General features: G+C 44.8%; 1 protein-coding gene across 2 annotated transcripts in view; it reads left to right on the top strand.

Annotated features, from left to right (window-relative positions):
- Nucleotides 1-16,906, top strand: part of LOC138663855 (zinc finger protein 182-like) — a 214,671-nt gene that overhangs the window by 20,868 nt on the left and 176,897 nt on the right. The window contains exon 2 of one of the 2 annotated variants that reach the window (XM_069750208.1): nucleotides 7,335-7,378. The exons of the other annotated variant lie outside the window; for it this stretch is intronic. The gene's annotated coding sequence lies outside the window, so the exon portion shown is untranslated. The remainder of the gene's footprint in view (nucleotides 1-7,334; nucleotides 7,379-16,906) is intronic. 2 annotated transcript variants of the gene reach the window in all.

The following is a 16,906-nucleotide window of genomic DNA, read 5'->3' as shown; positions in this document are numbered from 1 at the left end:
CCGCAGCCAAATCCGCACCGTGTTCTAAAGGTATGTGCACACGCTGCAGAAAACGCTGCGGATCCGCAGCAGTTTCCCATGAGTTTACAGTTCAATGTAAACCTATGGGAAACAAAAATCGCTGTACACATGCTGCAGAAAAACTACACGGAAACGCAGCGGTTTACATTCCGCAGCATGTCACTTCTTTCTGCGGATTCCGCAGCGGTTTTACAACTGCTCCAATAGAAAATCGCAGTTGCAAAACCGCAGTGAAATGCGCAGAAAAACCGTGGTAAATCCACAGCGGTTTAGCACTGCGGATTTATCAAATCCTCTGCGAAAAAATCCGCAGAGGACCAGAATACGTGTGCACACCCCTAACCCTACCCCTAACCCTACCCCTAACCCTAACCCTAGTTCTTACCCCAACCTTAGTGGAAAAAAAAATTATTTATTTTTTTATTGTCCCTACCTATGGGGGTGACAAAGGGGGGGGGGGGTCATTTACTATTTTTGTTATTTTGATCACTGAGATAGGTTATATCTCAGTGATCAAAATTCACTCTGGAACGAATCTGCCGGCCGGCAGATTCGGCGGGCGCACTGCACATGCGCCCGCCATTTTGGAAGATGGCGGCGCCCAGGAAAGAAGACGGACGGACCCCGGGAGGCTAGGTAAGTATAAGGGAAGGGAAGATCAGGGCACGGGGGGGGCGTCGGAGCACGGGGGGGTGGATCAGAGCATGGGGGGGGTGGATCGGAACACGGGGGGGTGGATTGGAGCACGGGGTGGGGGATCGCTGTGCGGGGGGGTGGATCGGAGCATGGGGGGGAGAACGCTGTGCGGGGGGGGAATCGGAGTGCAGGGGGGGTGTGATTGGAGCACGGGGGGTGTGATTGGAGCACGGGGGGAGCGGACAGGAGGACGGGGGTGCGGAGCACAGGACGGAGGGGAGCGGACCACAGATTGGGGGGCTGGGCGGTCGATCGGTGGGGTGGGTGCGTGCACATAAGTGTTTCCAGCCATGGCCGATTTTGCAGCATCGGCCATGGCTGGATTGTAATATTTCACCAGTTTTTTAGGTGAAATATTACAAATCGCTCTGATTGGCTGTTGAAAGTGAAACTGCCAATCAGAGCGATCGTAGCCACGGGGGGGGGGGGGGTGAAGCCACACCCCCTGGGCTAAACTACCACTCCCCCTGTCCCTGCAGATCGGGTGAAATGGGAGTTAACCCTTTCACCCGATCTGCAGGGACGCGATCTTTCTGTGACACAGCATATGCGTCACAGGTCGGATTGGCACCGACTTTCATGACGCATACGCTGTGTCACAGGTCGGGAAGGGGTTAATGCAATCGTACAGAGGCTGCATTAAGACCGACGCATCAGGGATCCAAGTTCTGCAATACAAAACTAAACCAAGGAAGGCCTCTAGCATCTTTGGAGTTGTTGGGGGAGCCATCTTCTCCACAGTGGCCTTCCGGTCATCCATCAGGTGTCTCGTCTGGTCGGCAATACAGTGTCCCAGGAACATAACCCGCTTATGACATCACTGGACGTTTTTCGAGACATTGCATTTTTTCCCCACCAGGTAGAGTAGGAGAGACAAGGAATGGGCTGTGCAGGTATCGATATCAGTTGCACAAATTAGAAGATCATCCATGTATTGTAGAAGAGTGACCTCTGCATGTTCTGTAATCCAGTTTGCAAGGATGGAGGACATTGCTTTGGTGAACTGTGAAGGGCTGTTCTGGGCCCCCTGGGGCATCACTACCCATGTGTACTGTGCCCCTGATGCATGACGGCAAACAGGTACTGGTCGTCTGGGTGAAGGGGAACACTGAAGAAAGAGTTGGCCAGATCGACCACTGTGAACACTGTTGCTGTAGCTGGCACATTTGAGAGCAGAGTGTGTGGATTTGGCACATTCTGAGCTTGGCTGGTTCTCCTTTTACAGTCTTTTCCTTGACCGGGAAAAGCGGGATATTGCAAGGCGATGTGCAAGGATACCTATTTCCAGCTAGACCTTCAGTTGGTCAGAGACAGCTTGACTCTGGGCGATGGACAGGGGATACTGGGCCTTACAAGGGTACGGGGTACCTGGCTCGAGTGACACCCGTGCTGGGACAATTTGAAGTTTTCCCACGTTTTGGGGTCCCTTGGACCATAGACTTTCTGGTACTACGTCCATTAGCTCCTTGGGTAGGCCTGCATTGGTTGTTTGAGGTTCTTGTAGAGCCGCCAGCATGATTGATTCTTCTTGGGTCAAGGGTAAAGAAAGTGTCATGGTCCCATCTGTCTGGAACACTGTGGTCGCCTTCAGCTTCTGCAGTAGGTCTGCTCCCAGCAGGTTGAGTGGACGGGTCCTTGACACCATGAACTGGGACAGAATAGAATGCCCTGGGTGAGTCCACACACTCAGGGGCTTTGTAAGCTGGGAATTTCTGACTTGACCATCAATCTACATGCAAGAAAATAAAGAAAATAAATTGTCACATAATTCTATGGAGGTATGGTCTGGCATGAAACAACTAACTGGGTTTAAGGCAAAGCCAGAGCGTGGGGAAGTGGATCTACCCTTGGTTAATGAAATGAATGAGTTTTTCAACAGATTCACCAACCCAAGCACAGCGTCATCAGGAATGGAGGATGGAGCTGGGAAACGATCAGCAGCACTGACATTGGGGGATAAACTGCCTGCTTTCACTGTCTACCAAAGCGATATGAGAAAACAGTTTAGTAGACTAGCTATTGGCAAAGCAGCTGGGCCTGATGGCCTCAGCCCACGTGTCCTCAGAGTGTGTGCAAACCAACTGTGTACTATCTTCCAGCACCTGTTTAATTGGAGCAGTGATGGAGCCCCTCAGGGTACAGTGTTGTCACCCTTCCTCTTCACATTGTATACAGCTGATTTTTAGTATAAATCAGATTTTTGTCACCTCCAAAAATTCTCAGATGACTCAGTGATTGTAGGGGGCATTGTGCGGGATCGGGGGAGGAGGAATATAGAAGGGTGGTTTCTGACTGTGGATTGGTGCCGGACTGTCTAGAACTAAATGTGAAGAAAACCAAGGAGTTGGTGGTGACTTACAGAAGGAAAAAGAAGGGCTACTTACCGATCAATAGTATTGGCCAGGAGGTTGAGATTGTTGAGAGCTACAAAAATGTGGGGGTTCGCCTTGACGGTAAACTCGATTGGAGGTGTCATATAGTAAGGGTATGTGCACACGCCAGGATTTCTTGCAGAAATTTTCCTGACAAAAACCTGACATTTCTGCCAGAAAGCCGCATGCATTTTTTTCGTGTTTTTTTCATGCGTTTTTGACGTGTTTTTTTTGCGTTTTTTGTGCGCTTTTCCCAAATACATAGAATAGCGGGAAAAACGCAGAAAATCCGCAAAATTAATAAACATGCTGCTTTTTTTTACCACGATGCATTTTTTTCGCGGAAAAAACAATCATGTGCACAAAACATGCAGAATGCATTCTAAATGATAGGATGCATAATGTATGCATTTTCAATGAGTTTTTATAGCGTTTTTACTGCGAAAAAAAAACGCAAAAAAACCTGAACATGTGCACATAGCCAAAAGGTTTAAAAACAAGGAATGAGCAGACTGTACTTCTTTGGAATCTCAGGTCACTCAATGTGTGCAGTAAAATGCTGGAAATGTTCTACCAGTCCGTTGTGGCAAGCGCCATTTTTTTGCTACCGTGCTGGGGCAGTAGTGTGCGAGTATCTGATGCTAATAAGCTCAACAAACATCAAGAAGGCAAGAAGTCCATCTGGACTCTTTTGAGGAGGTATTGAAGGATAGAATTCAGAAGAAGTGTAGGGCTATAATGATCAATAATACACTCCCACTATACGAGTTGTTCTTGAAGCAGAAGAGCACATTCATCAGCCATCTAATCCTACTAAGGTGTAAGAAGGAGAAATTCAGGAAATCGTTTGTACCTACTGCTATAGGGATCTAATATATAATTGCCTAGAATACTACTTCCTGCAATTTGTGCCAACTTCCGTGGCTTTGTCCGGAGCTAATGTCCGGAGATAAGTGACGTCAACAGTGTCCAGTGTCTGATTGGTTGCCGCCTGCTGCGAGCGACCAATCAGAAACGTGCCGTACTGTGACATACTCCGCCCGCCATTTTGGTGTGATTTTTGAATTTTTACCTCACAGCAAGTTTCTACTGCGTGGAGGCGGGCCCAGTGACGTTGCTCTTCAAGCTCCTGCCGAATTTCGTCAAAAAAATGATAATACCATTTACCAAAACTATATATATTTAGTTGTGAAGTGGTTCAGTGACATTTTCACACCAATTTTGAACTTTTGTTTGGTGTTTTCTCCATATACTGCCTATTATTTTTGTTCTTTCTTACTATTATTTATTAATTGTATTATTCTTACATTTGAATAAATAAAGTATATATGGATTCTAGACTCCCGATTCTTTAGAATCGGGCTGCCATCTAGTATATAATAATTTCCTAAGGGTGGTAGACAGCAATGACTGATTGCAGGTGTGCTAATGTCAATTAACAGTGACTTACTGTATATACCTGAACTACCCACATTTATTTGTTATGTAATGTTGATATACTTGTGCCAGATTTTGTCCTAATATTTTATGTACTGCTGTTTGTATTGCTGCTGTAATACCGTAATAAAGTGTATTATATCGTATTGTATCTTAAGACACAGAGGATTCTGGTAGGCAGGTGGGGTCGGGGAGTTCCACATGTCTCAATCCACTTCTGGCTGCACCCGTGTCCACAAGAAAAGATCTGACAACCCCATCCACTTTCAGAGTAACTTGAGGTATTGGTCCCACTGGTGGGGTTTTGCATGTTAGGAGCGTGGTGTCTTGTGGACCTGTCATGCCCCTGTCCTATGGGTGAAGCTCTTCACTGCTTTCTGTGCTTTTTCCTTGACCTGTTTCTCTGGGCCAACACTTGGGTTGTGTGGGTGCCCTGCACTGGTTCTGGAAATGGCCAAACCTGCCACAGTTGTAACACTTGACATTTCTTCTGTCTTTGTGGGGTGGTCAGCATAAGAGAGGTTGTCTTCTGCACTCCAGGTTGGGATTCATTCCCTTTGGCTACTGTGGGCAGGGTGTCCATTGCTATTGACCTGTACTCGGGTCTAGCCATTATCAGTGGATCCCTGATTGGTTCTCTAAGTCCATGCACAAAGGCCTGTGCTAACATTTGCCTGTGTATTTGGTCATGAATGGTGAAGCCTAAGTCTTGGAAAACTTGTATTACTCTGCCATGAAACTTTTCTGCAGACTCTGTCTTGTCTTGGCTCATTTCATGTAAACTGAGGGCTTATCCTCCAATCTGCCTTTGGCCCACTCTCTGACCTGTTCAATTAGCTGTGGCCCTGAGCGCTTGCATCTAATTCTGCTGGAAGTTTGATGTGTTCCTTCATGATTGGCCAGAATGCATCACCTGTTTTTATTTCCATTACGGCCCAGAGATCATTCCAGGTTGCTGCATATGTTCGTTGGTTCTGCTGCATTCTTCAGTAAAATGGCATAGAATGCATGTCTGGGTCTGGCAGATTATTCAGAATACTGGTCTCTTGACTTGGGGTGAAATGTACATGGTGTAAGGGTGGTGTCTCTATCTGCCCCTGCCTTCTTGGTGCCTGTGGGTTTCTTTTCCTAGTACTGGGGAGCCTGTATGATGTTCCCTCTTCATTATCAGAGGAGTAATTGTGATACTGTGTATTGGGGTCATGCACGGGCTGATATTTGGACTTAGAAGTTACTTTTTTATGTGAGGATGCTCCCTCCCTTGACTGGAGCTGCAGTGGATTATAGCTCCATGTTGGTGTGAATGTTGGCAGCTCTGACCTGTGCTGAAATTTTACATTATCAGCTGATGGTCCCCCCTTTGCACCCCGGGCTGAGCTGCCTTCTGGCTGTAGTGTCTGGGGGCTGCCTGTGGTACTGTGGGCAAGGAGGTTCTCACCCTCTTCTCCCGATATCATGACTGGCAATGGCTGTGCTGTGCATGGGACATAGAAAGTGCCTTGTGTTGTCAGCACTGGATATAGAGACACAGCCAGTAATGAAGGAGGAGGAGAGTGGTGAGGAGAAAAAAGAGAGATGTGTGGCAGAGGAGGAGAGATGTGTGGTAGAGAAGGAGGGGAGAGGTGTGGAGAAGGAGAGAGGTGTGGCAGAAAAGGAGGAGAGGTGTGAAGAAGGAGAGGGGAGTGATAGAGGAGGGGGAGGAAGAGAAAGAAGTGAAGAACTAGGAAAAGGGTGTGACAGAGGAGGGGAAGGAGGAGAAAATTCCTCCTCATTTTGTGTAGCCTGAGAGGGCATAGTTAAAACAATGATGCCATCTCCCTGTAGGGAGGAGTGGGGAGTGCCACACTCTGCGCAACTTTCCCTATACCATGGATTCTGTTGGGAGCAGACTGCACATATCCAATATCTCCCGTCCCCATATGGGGGAGGCACTGTTGGCGTAACACCTTTCCCAATCTTATACATATAAAAATAATTTCCTGGTTTGTTCACATATCTTTCTGTACCTCCTAAACGATATAAGTCGGCTGCTACTTTATACCATGAATTAGCAACTTAGCGTCAACTAACTTTGCTTTTTTCCTTTTCAATATGCCATGCCATTCCACAGCCTGAAGTTTGCCTTCCTTATGAATCCCACATACTTTCATGAGCCTTCTGAAATTCTTCACATATTTAACACCTTCTTGTTCAGCTACCATCTGAGGGGCAGTTTTCTCATCAGGAAGTAAAAGACCCTTCTTTTTGCCCACTTTTTTCCCATTCCAAAAACCTCAAAAAGTTGATACAGCTTCTAACACTTTGTCTCAGACACTTCCTCTTTTGTCCGCTGGTATATCTAAAATCACTAAAGTCACGTATCTAAAAACAGGTATCACACAGCTCAGTTTCAGTTCCTCAAAGTTTCTGTGCTGCAGCTAGAAGTTACCTCAGAATGCAAAACAGGAAACAGAGCAAAAACAGATGTGACAGTGTGATTTACAAGGGATATTTCCCTGCTATCAGCTTAGGAGAAGTGTTCAAAATGCCTCATGCTACAACTCTATAATCAAAGCGAACGTACTTTACATTACAAACATCAATGGACGTCCAGGGAGAATCGAAGCCCTCTGTATTATTGGCTCGAGGGCCTGTGTTCAGGCACCAAATTAACTCAAGGGACTGGTGGAAGGTTATGAGCAAAAAAAACTTTTATAGTCGTATGTTTCAGTGATCTAACCAAGCAGGGCCGGCTCTGTGTCTCAATAAACTTCATCTAGTGATATGAGTTGTGTACAGGATTGTGAGGATTGTGCTGGTGTTTTGCAGGTCCCGGAGGGCCAAGGAAAGCTATCATTAAAGACGGGGGAAAGGTAGGAGATGGACATGCTGCCCACATTCCACCTTAAAGATATATGTCATTATAATGATTGTGTGTTCAATGACATACATTGCTAGTGATGAAGCTGTATTCTTGTTAGCATCACGCCTGAGTCCTGCTCTGACACACAGGGTCTCCGGCGTGTCTCTTCACTCACCCGTGCTGCGGTCAGTTCTTGCCTTCCCCATGCTCCGCATGCTTCCAGCAGGTACTCTAGCTATGTCCTTAGGGCACGCGTGCGTGCACTCCCGCCCTCTTAAAGGGTTAGTGCGTGCACTTGCTATTTCCTCCCCAGCCAATAGCTGTGGGACATTATGCATATATTGCTTCTTCTCCACTGGGGAGGTTCCTGAGCAATCTTCCTGTTTAGCAGTCTACGGCTACGTTCACATTTGCGTTGTGCGGTGCTGCGTCGGCGACGCAATGCCCAACGCATGCAAAAACGCATGCAAAACGCAGTTTTTTGTGACGCATGCGTTGATTTTTGCATGATTTTTGGCGCAGAAAAAACTGCATCATGCAGCATCCTCTGTGCCCTGACGCTTGCGCCAAAATGACGCATGCATCACAAAACGCAAGACAACGCATGTCCATGCACCCCCCATGTTAAATATAGGGGCGCATGACGCCTGCGTCGCCGCGGCTGTGCCCGACGCAGCACCGCACAACGCTAATGTGAACGTAGCCTAAGTTGTGTAAGGTTGCATACCAGTCCCTGCTGCTCTCAACTGCAGATCCTGCTTGCTGCACTCTGATACAATCCTGCCTCCTGCATTCTAATGCAGACCCTGCCTGCTGCATTCTGATGCAGACTCTGCTGCACTCTGATGCAGATCCTGCCTGCTGCATTCTAATACATACCCTGCCAGCCGCTCCTTCCAGTCTGTCCTCTGGGTCTGCGCGTCCGTTGGTATGTCCTGGAGTGGCATCTGGCGCTCATTGGGAGCCAAGTCTAACATCACCATCAGAGGCTCTAGTGAAGTCAGGTGATCACTTAGTCACGCCCCTCCAGGCTCTCCACGGTCCGTGGCACAGTGGTTCCACAAACCACGTCCGTGACAATTCTGCCCAGCAACAGGTAGATAACATGGACAGTTAGAGTTAATTTTTGAGACCAGTTCAAAGGGGGAGAAGCTAATCTAAAACTAAACAATTTCCTATTGAAATGACATATAGAAAAGATGAAAGGTCCAATGTGAGCAGTGCCGCATGATGTGAGTGTCCTTACTGAGAAAGGAGACAGAGATTGCGTGATCTGGAACAGAAAGGAGGAAGAGAGACTGAGTGGTTTAACGGAGACAAGTTCTGGGAGAGGATGCCTGCTAGTATGGCCCATGCCCAGAGTTTATACAGTGGGGAAAAAAGTATTTAGTCAGCTACCAATTGTGCAAGTTCTCTCACTTAAAAAGATGAGAGGCCTGTAATTGACATCATATGTAGACTACCACTATAAGAGTCAAAATTGAGATAACAAGTCCGGAAAATCACCTTGTCTGACTTGGCAATATTATTTTGCATATTATGGCGGAAAATAAGTATTTGATCATTAACAAAAGTTCATCTCAATATTTTGTTATATATCCTTTGTTGGCAATGAGAGTGGTCAAACGTTTTCTGTAAGTCTTCACAAGGTTGGCACACACTGTTGGTGGTATGTTGGCCTATTTCTCCATGCAGATTTCCTCTAGAGCAGTGATGTTTTGGGCCTGTCGCTGGGCAACACGGACATTCAAATTCCTCCAAATATTTTTTATGGGGTTCAGATCTGGAGACTGGCTAGGTCAATCCAGGACATTCATATGATTCATACGAAGCCACTCCTTCGTTGCCAAATTCAAATAGCCCCCTCCCTTCTGAGCCACAAAGTGTACCTAAACCACATATATCATCCACGTTTGGCATTTCTGTAGTGATTAGAGCCCACCTAATTTATGGGTTCATATATCCAGAAGCACAGGCTGGGCATAACGTACTGGTGACTGCAACGTACTTGTTACTACAGCGTACTGGTCACTACAACAGCAGTTTGCATTTTTCACTCAGCAACATCCACTACTGCCTATTCTGGAAAAAAACCCATGGAATCAAAATCATCACTACACCTGTAGATAAATTCCTAAAGGGGTGTAATTTCCAAACTGCGGTCACTTGAGGGGAGATTCTGATTTTCTGGCATTTAGGGGCTCTTTATATAGAGTCTGGAAACTATTCTATAATAATTTGTTCTCCAAGAGTCAAATAGCGCTCCGTCCCTTTAGAGTCTCGCTGTGTGGCTAAGCAGCAATGTACCGCCACATATGGGGTATTGCCAAGTTCAGAAGAAATTGTTTCACACATTTTCGCACCATTTTTACCCATTTTCCAGTGTTAAAATGTAAAAGCTAGGGCTAAAACAATTTTTTGTGGTAAAAATGTAATTATTTCTTTCTTCACTGCCCAAAGGTATCAAATTCTGAGACACACTTGTGGTGTCAATATGATCACTGCACCCCTAGATGAACTCATTCAGAGGTGTAGCTTGTAAAATGGGGTCACGTATGGGGGTTTCTGCTGTTCTGGCGCCTAAAAGGCTCTGCCAATCTGATATGGCCCCTTCAAACCAATGCAGCAAAACCTGCACCGTAATATGGCGCTCCTTCCCTTTCATGCCCTGCCGTGCTCCCAGACAGTAGTTTTTCACCACATACTGGATATTGGCGCACTCAGAAAAAATTGCACAATAAACTTTAGGGTCCAAATTTTCTTGCTACCCTTGTGAAAATAAAAAAAGTAGGGGCTAAAATAGCTTTTTTGTGGTAAAAATATTTTTTTATTTTGACGGCTCAATGTTATAAAATTCTGTGAAGCCCCTGGAGGTTCAAGGTGCTCACCAGACATCTAGATAAATTCCGTGAGGCATCTAGTTTCCAAAATGGGGTCACTTGTTGGGGGTTTGCACTGTTTAGGCACCTTCACGGGCTCTCCAAACACAACATGGTGTCCGCTATCGATTCCAGCCAGTTTTGCATTCCAAAAATCAAATGGCGCTCCTTCCCTTCTGAGCTCTGCCGTGCTCCCAAACAGTAGTATTCCCCTACATACGGGGTATTTGCGTGCTCAGGAAAAATTGCACAACAAATTTTATGGAGCAATTTCATCTTTTAACCTTATAAAAATGCAAAATATGGAGCTAAAATAGATTTATTTGGAAAAAATGTGATTTTTTTTATTTCCACGGCTGTACATTATAAACTTCTGTGAAGCATCTGTGTGTTCAAGGTGCTCAATAAACATCTAGATAAGTTCCGTAAGGGGTCTAGTTTCCAAAATGGTGTCACTTGTTGGGGGTTTCCACTGTTTAGGCACATCAGGGGCTCTCCATACGCGACATGACAACCGCTAATTATTCCAGCATATTTTACATTCAAAAAGTCAAATGGCACTCCTTCCCTTCTGAGTCCTGTCGTGCGCCCAAACCGTAGATTTCCCTCATATGTGGGGTATCGGCATGCTCAGGAGTAATTGCAAAACTAAATTTGTATATTACATTTTCTCCTGTTACCCTTGAAAAAGTAAAAAAAAAATTAGGTCTAAAGGCAAATTTTTGTGAAAGAAAAGTAAATGTTTGTTTTTAAATTCCACATTTCACTAATTCTTGTGAAGCACATGAAGAGTTAATAAACTTCTTGCATGTGGTTTTGTGCACCTTGAGGGGTGCAGTTTTTAGAATGGAGTCACTTTTTGGCATTTTCTTTCATTTAGACTCCTCTAAGTGACTTCAAATGTGAGGTGGTCCCTAAAAAAAAATGGTTTTGTAAAATTTGTTGAAAAAATGAAAAATCGCTGGTCAAATTATAACCCTTATAACGTCCTAACAAAAAAAAAAATTTGGTTCCAAAATTGTGCTGATGAAAAGCAGACATGTGGGGAATGTTATTTATTAACTATTTTGTGCAATATGACTCTCTGATTTAAGGGCATAAAAATTTTAAAATTACGACATTTTCAAGATTTTTGCCAAATTTCCGTTTTTTTACAAATAAACGCAAGTCATGTCAAAGAAATTTTACCACTAAAATGAAGTAAAATATGTCACAAGAAAACTTTCTCAGAATCACCGAGATCTGTTGAAGCGTTCCAGAGTTATGACCTCATAAAGTGACAGTGGTCAGAATTGTAAACATTAGCCCTGTCACCTAGGCAAAAAAAGGCCCAGGCACGAAAGGGTTAAACAACTACAATACGAATTTTATCACGAATTTCATCAACCAAGGTATCATTTTATCAGTATAAAGGACCATGTCCCCATTTTGCCTCATGATCTTGGACCATGGTTCTCCATCCTTCCCCTGTGATGGAAAGATGTATATATTTTATATAGATCTTGCTTTCATATATACTCATATATACTCACAGCTAATATATATAGACTGCAATCAATTGCTTAAAATGGCCAGACAGCTCTTTTTTCCAAGATGAAAAGCGAAAGAAGACCAGATGTGCTGAGTGCTGAGTCACTCAATGTCTCAATTTTTTGCTTAATTGCAGAAAAGGAAACAGTTACACTTTAGTTGCTTAATCGGCATTCATATGTGCATTAATCACAATATTCCATATATATTTAGATAACCAATAACAGAAGAGCTTGACCATATGGTAATTAACTAACCACCCCTTTTTATATGCAATTATAAAAACATGTATGCACAATAAACCATCAGTATTGATGGAATGTTATTCTGTCACCGTGGGTGTACAGTGTCAGTATATATTACTGTAGCTGTGAGCATATATGAGTATATATGCAAGTGAGCTCTATATGAAATCTACTATATAAAGCTGAATGTGTGTATGTGTGTATGTATGTCCGGGATTGGCATCTGCACCGTCGCAGCTACAGCCACAAAATTTTGCACAGTCACACGTCTGGAACCCGAGAGCGTCATAGGCTATATTGTGAGGTGAAATTTTAACCCCGCGCGTTCCAATTCACCAAACAATTTTGCCCCTATCTACATAATGGGGAAAAAAGTGAAAGGAAAAGTGTTGGAGGCGTTGAAGCTACAGCCACAAAATTTTGCACAGTCACACGTCTGGACCCCGAGAGTGTCATAGGCTATGTTGTGAGGTGAAATTTTAACCCTGCACATTCCAATTCACCAAACAATTTTGCCCCTATCTACATAATGGGAAAAAATGAAAGGAAACGTGTTGGAGGCAAATTGACAGCTGCCAGATGTGAACAAGGGGGACTTAAAGAATGAGAGCGATGGCGCCAAAGAGTATATGCCGTACAGTTGCTAAGGTGGGGCCCCGACATCGATACTCACCACACACGGGGATATGAACACACACACAAAATGCGCCACACACTTCCACGTGCTTGAACACATATCATCCTCAGCACACATTTCACCACACATTCTCCAACCTCGCCACATAAAAGTCGAAACACAAAAGTCGCCGCTCAAAACTCGCCACATGCAAAAACTAGGCTCTTGCAAATCTCGCCACAAGTGCAAAACTCACCTCATGGAAAACTCGCCACACGCAAAACTTGCACATGCGGAAAAATTGCCACATGCACAAAAGTTGCAACACATGCAAAATTTCTTCACACAAAACTTGCACATACTCAAAAGGCACCACACAAAACTCGCCACGTGCAAAACTCGCCATGCGCAAAACTTGCTGCACACAAGTTGCTACACTAATCTGTCACATGCAACTCGACACACAAAAAGTTGCTACACGCATGTTGCCACACACAACTCATCTCACAAAAGTCGCTACATACATGTCGCCACACGCAACTCAACACACACAACTTGACAAACGAAACTCGCCCTAAAACACACACAAGTCTGGTCTTATCCTTCAAAAATAAAAATCTGATTAATAAGCAGACAAACTACAACAAATGTACCATAAAGGAAATACGGCAGCTGTCAGTCACATGACCTGTCTATTATGTGTATGTGTGAGCTAATATATACTGCCAGGGGGAGGGCTTCCTGCTGGCTGGGGATTTATCAGGCTGCCAATTTATCTTACAAATACTGAGGTAAAAATACTGAGCAAATAACGTGTTAACGAGGTCTAATACAGGAGATCACACAGGTATATACTATATACAGGGGAGATGACACACAGATATATACTATATACAGGAGAGATGACACACAGGTATATACTATATAAAGGAGGAGATGACATACAGGTACATACTATATACAGGATGAGATGACATACAGGTATATACTATATACAGGAGCAGATTACCTACAGGAATATACTATATACAGGAGGAGATGACATACAGGTATATGCTATATATAGAAGATGACATACAGGTATATACTATATACAGGAGGAGATGACACACAGATATATACTATACACAGGGGAGATGACACAGGTATATACTATATACAGGAGGAGATGACATACAGGTATATACTATATATAGGAGGAGATGACATACAGGTATATACTATATATAGGAGGAGATGACATACAGGTATATACTATATATAGGAGGAGATGACATACAGGTATATACTATATACAGGGGAGATGACACACAGCAGGTATATACTATATACAGGGGAGATGACATACAGGTATACTATATACAGGAGATGACATACAGGTGTATACTATATATAAGGGAGATGACAAACATGTATATACTGAGGTGAAAATGAGAGGTGTGAGGTGAAAATAGTGTAGTGATCGGAAAATGACAGATGTGAGGTCGAAATGACAAGTGTTAGGCGGGAATGAGGGAGAAAATGGGAGGTGTGAGGGAGAAAATGAGAGATGTCAGGGGGAAAATTAAAGATGTGATTGGGAAAATGAGAGGCGTGATGGGAAAATAAGAGAAGTGACGTGCTATAACTAACCACAGATATTTACTATGCCCAGGCAACGCCGGGCTCTTCAGCTAGTATATATATATAGTTCCATCACAATCCCCCCTTAGATATCACTTGCCCTAATCCTATCCTCCTGTCCCAAAGCGCTGGAACTCTTTTGTGCTGCCGGTGAGCTGACGCATACCTAGTGCATATACTCACCTCCGTACAGACTTTCACAAATGGGCGGTCAGGAGATCTGTCCCTAACGGGGGTTCATGGCATTGTAATCATAGTCTCGTAGTCAACAACATGCGTCATCAGGTAGGTCATCTATCCGGTGAGGCAGGACATCCACAGCATCATTCCGGCTTGGGTGTATCTTCTGGCATGGGAGCTTTCTTTCAATGCGATGCTTGGATCCAAGTGGGTCTTACCTCCAGTTTCACAGAGGTTGGTGTTGTCAGCAGCACTTGGAAAGGACCATAGAATCTGGGATCGAGTATTCTCCTTACAAACTTTTTCACCAACAATCAATCTCCTGGCTTCAAGGAGTGCATACCGCATACTGAATCTGGATCTATCAATGAAGAGAAAACTTAAGAATGGATATTAGTGAGTTTTTTGGTCAGTTCAATTACATAAGCAGACAAAGTATCATATTGCATAGTCAGCTGCTGAGGGAGGAATACCCCTAACCTGGGACTAGACCCAAACAAAATTTCATATGGTGTCAGGTTTTCCGGGCCTCTGGGAGTGTGCCTTACACTAAATAGTACGATCAGGAGTGCTTCATGCCATGTGTTGTTTGTCTCTTGGGCAACTTTCAACATCCTGTTCGTAAGTATCCCATTTAGTCTTTCCATTTTCCCACTACTTTATGGATGGTAGGGAGTGTGTAGGCCTAAATCTGACCCTACTGCTGAACAGATCTCTCGTGTTAGGTTTGCTGTGAATGCGGGTCCCTGATCACTCTCTATCCCGTCTGGAACCCCATATCTGCACACTATTTCTGAAAGTAGCTTCTTTGCAGTAGTCTTCTGGTTCCTCACTGGGAAAGCTTCTGGCCATCCTAAGAACACATCTACGACCACAAGGGCATATTCAAATCCTCCACTTGACGGCATCTGGATGTGGTCTATCTGGATCCTCTGGAAGGGGCACAGTGGTCTTGCCAGATGATGCGGGGGAACTATCTTCTCTCATCCAGGGTTGCATTTGCCGCAGGTCAAACAGCTGCTAGTGAATTTGGCTGTTGGGTGGACCAGATGGGTCCAAAGTCGTGTGCTATGCCATGCGAGTACCTGGAATCAGTATAAATGTTCACAGCTTTGCCTTTTGCAAGGTGGCAGACTTTCGTCACCGCTATCAGTTCTGCTTCTTGGGCTGACAGGCTAGGCGGTAGACTTCTGAGCCATAACATTTCTTGACTGCTGGTAACTGCACATCCCGTGTGGAATCTTACTTCACCAGCTGCAAATCTGAAGCCATCTACATAAAGGATCAACTCTGGGTTGGTCAATGGCTCATCCATTACATTGTGTAATCCTGCTGTTTCCTGTTGCATGATGCTGAAACAATGATGGTTGTCAGTCTGGAGCAAATCCAGATCCTTGTGAAAGGTATCATGAAGATTTTGAAGTGAAGAGTCCATATCTGCATACCTTTTTGGGAATGGGAGTAGAGTGGCCGGGTTGAGGACCATGCATCTCGAGATGGTGACATTATCAGGCAAGAGCAGTGAGCACTGGAGTTGGAGATGCCTGGCAGTTGAGAGATGTTTTGGCTGGGTTTGGTTAAGAATTGCTGATATGTCGTGCGGAGCTAGGATATCCAGTGGATGTCCAAGAATGATGTCAGCAGTCTTGTCCAGGAGGGCGTGCACTGCAAATACCACCCTCATGCAGGAGGGGTCTCCTCTTGCAACTGGGTCCAGGAAAGCTGAGAACTAGCCTAGAGGTCTCTGCTTTTCCCCGTAAATCTGTGTCCGGACTCCGGCGGCATGGCCTTCTTTTTCCATCAGGTATAGACGAAATGGCTTCTCATAGTCAGGTAGGCCTAGTGCTGGTGCTGAGACTATGGAGTCTTTCAGTTTCCTGAATGAGTTGAAGGCCGCATTCAGACAAGGAACGAGGTCACATTGACGCAATCCTACAGAGGCTGCATTAACACCAAGGCATCAGGGATCCAAGTTCTGCAGTATAAAACTACACCAAGGAAAACCTGTAGCGTCTTAGGGGAGCCATCTTTTCTATTGTGGTCTTCTGGTCATCTGTCAGGTGTCCTACAGTGTCCTAGGAACGTCACTCACTTCTGACCACTGGACTTTGGATTTCGAGCTCTTGCATTGCCGCTCGGCCAGGTAGAGTAGGAGAGACAAAGATTGGGCTGTCTTTGTGGGATGGTTGCTCTTCCAGGTCAGTGGGCACCATAAGAGAGGCTGTTTTCTGCACTCCTGGGTGGGACTCAATCCCTTTGCTACTGTGAGCAGGGTGTCCATTGCTGTTGAGCTGTATCACTATCAGTGGTTTCCTGATTGGTTTTCTAAGTCCATGCACGAAGGCCTGTGCAAAACATTTGTCTGTGCATATGTTCGCTGGTTCTCTTGCATTCTTCGGTAAACTGGCATTGAATGCATCTCTAGGTCTGGCAGAATATTCATAGCATAAGGGCAGTACCTCTAT

The sequence above is a fragment of the Ranitomeya imitator genome, chromosome 2, assembly GCF_032444005.1.
Source record: "Ranitomeya imitator isolate aRanImi1 chromosome 2, aRanImi1.pri, whole genome shotgun sequence".
NCBI lineage: Eukaryota > Metazoa > Chordata > Amphibia > Anura > Dendrobatidae > Ranitomeya > Ranitomeya imitator.
The sequence above is the reverse complement of the archived record's forward strand: the minus strand, read 5'-3'. Positions and strand labels throughout refer to the sequence as shown.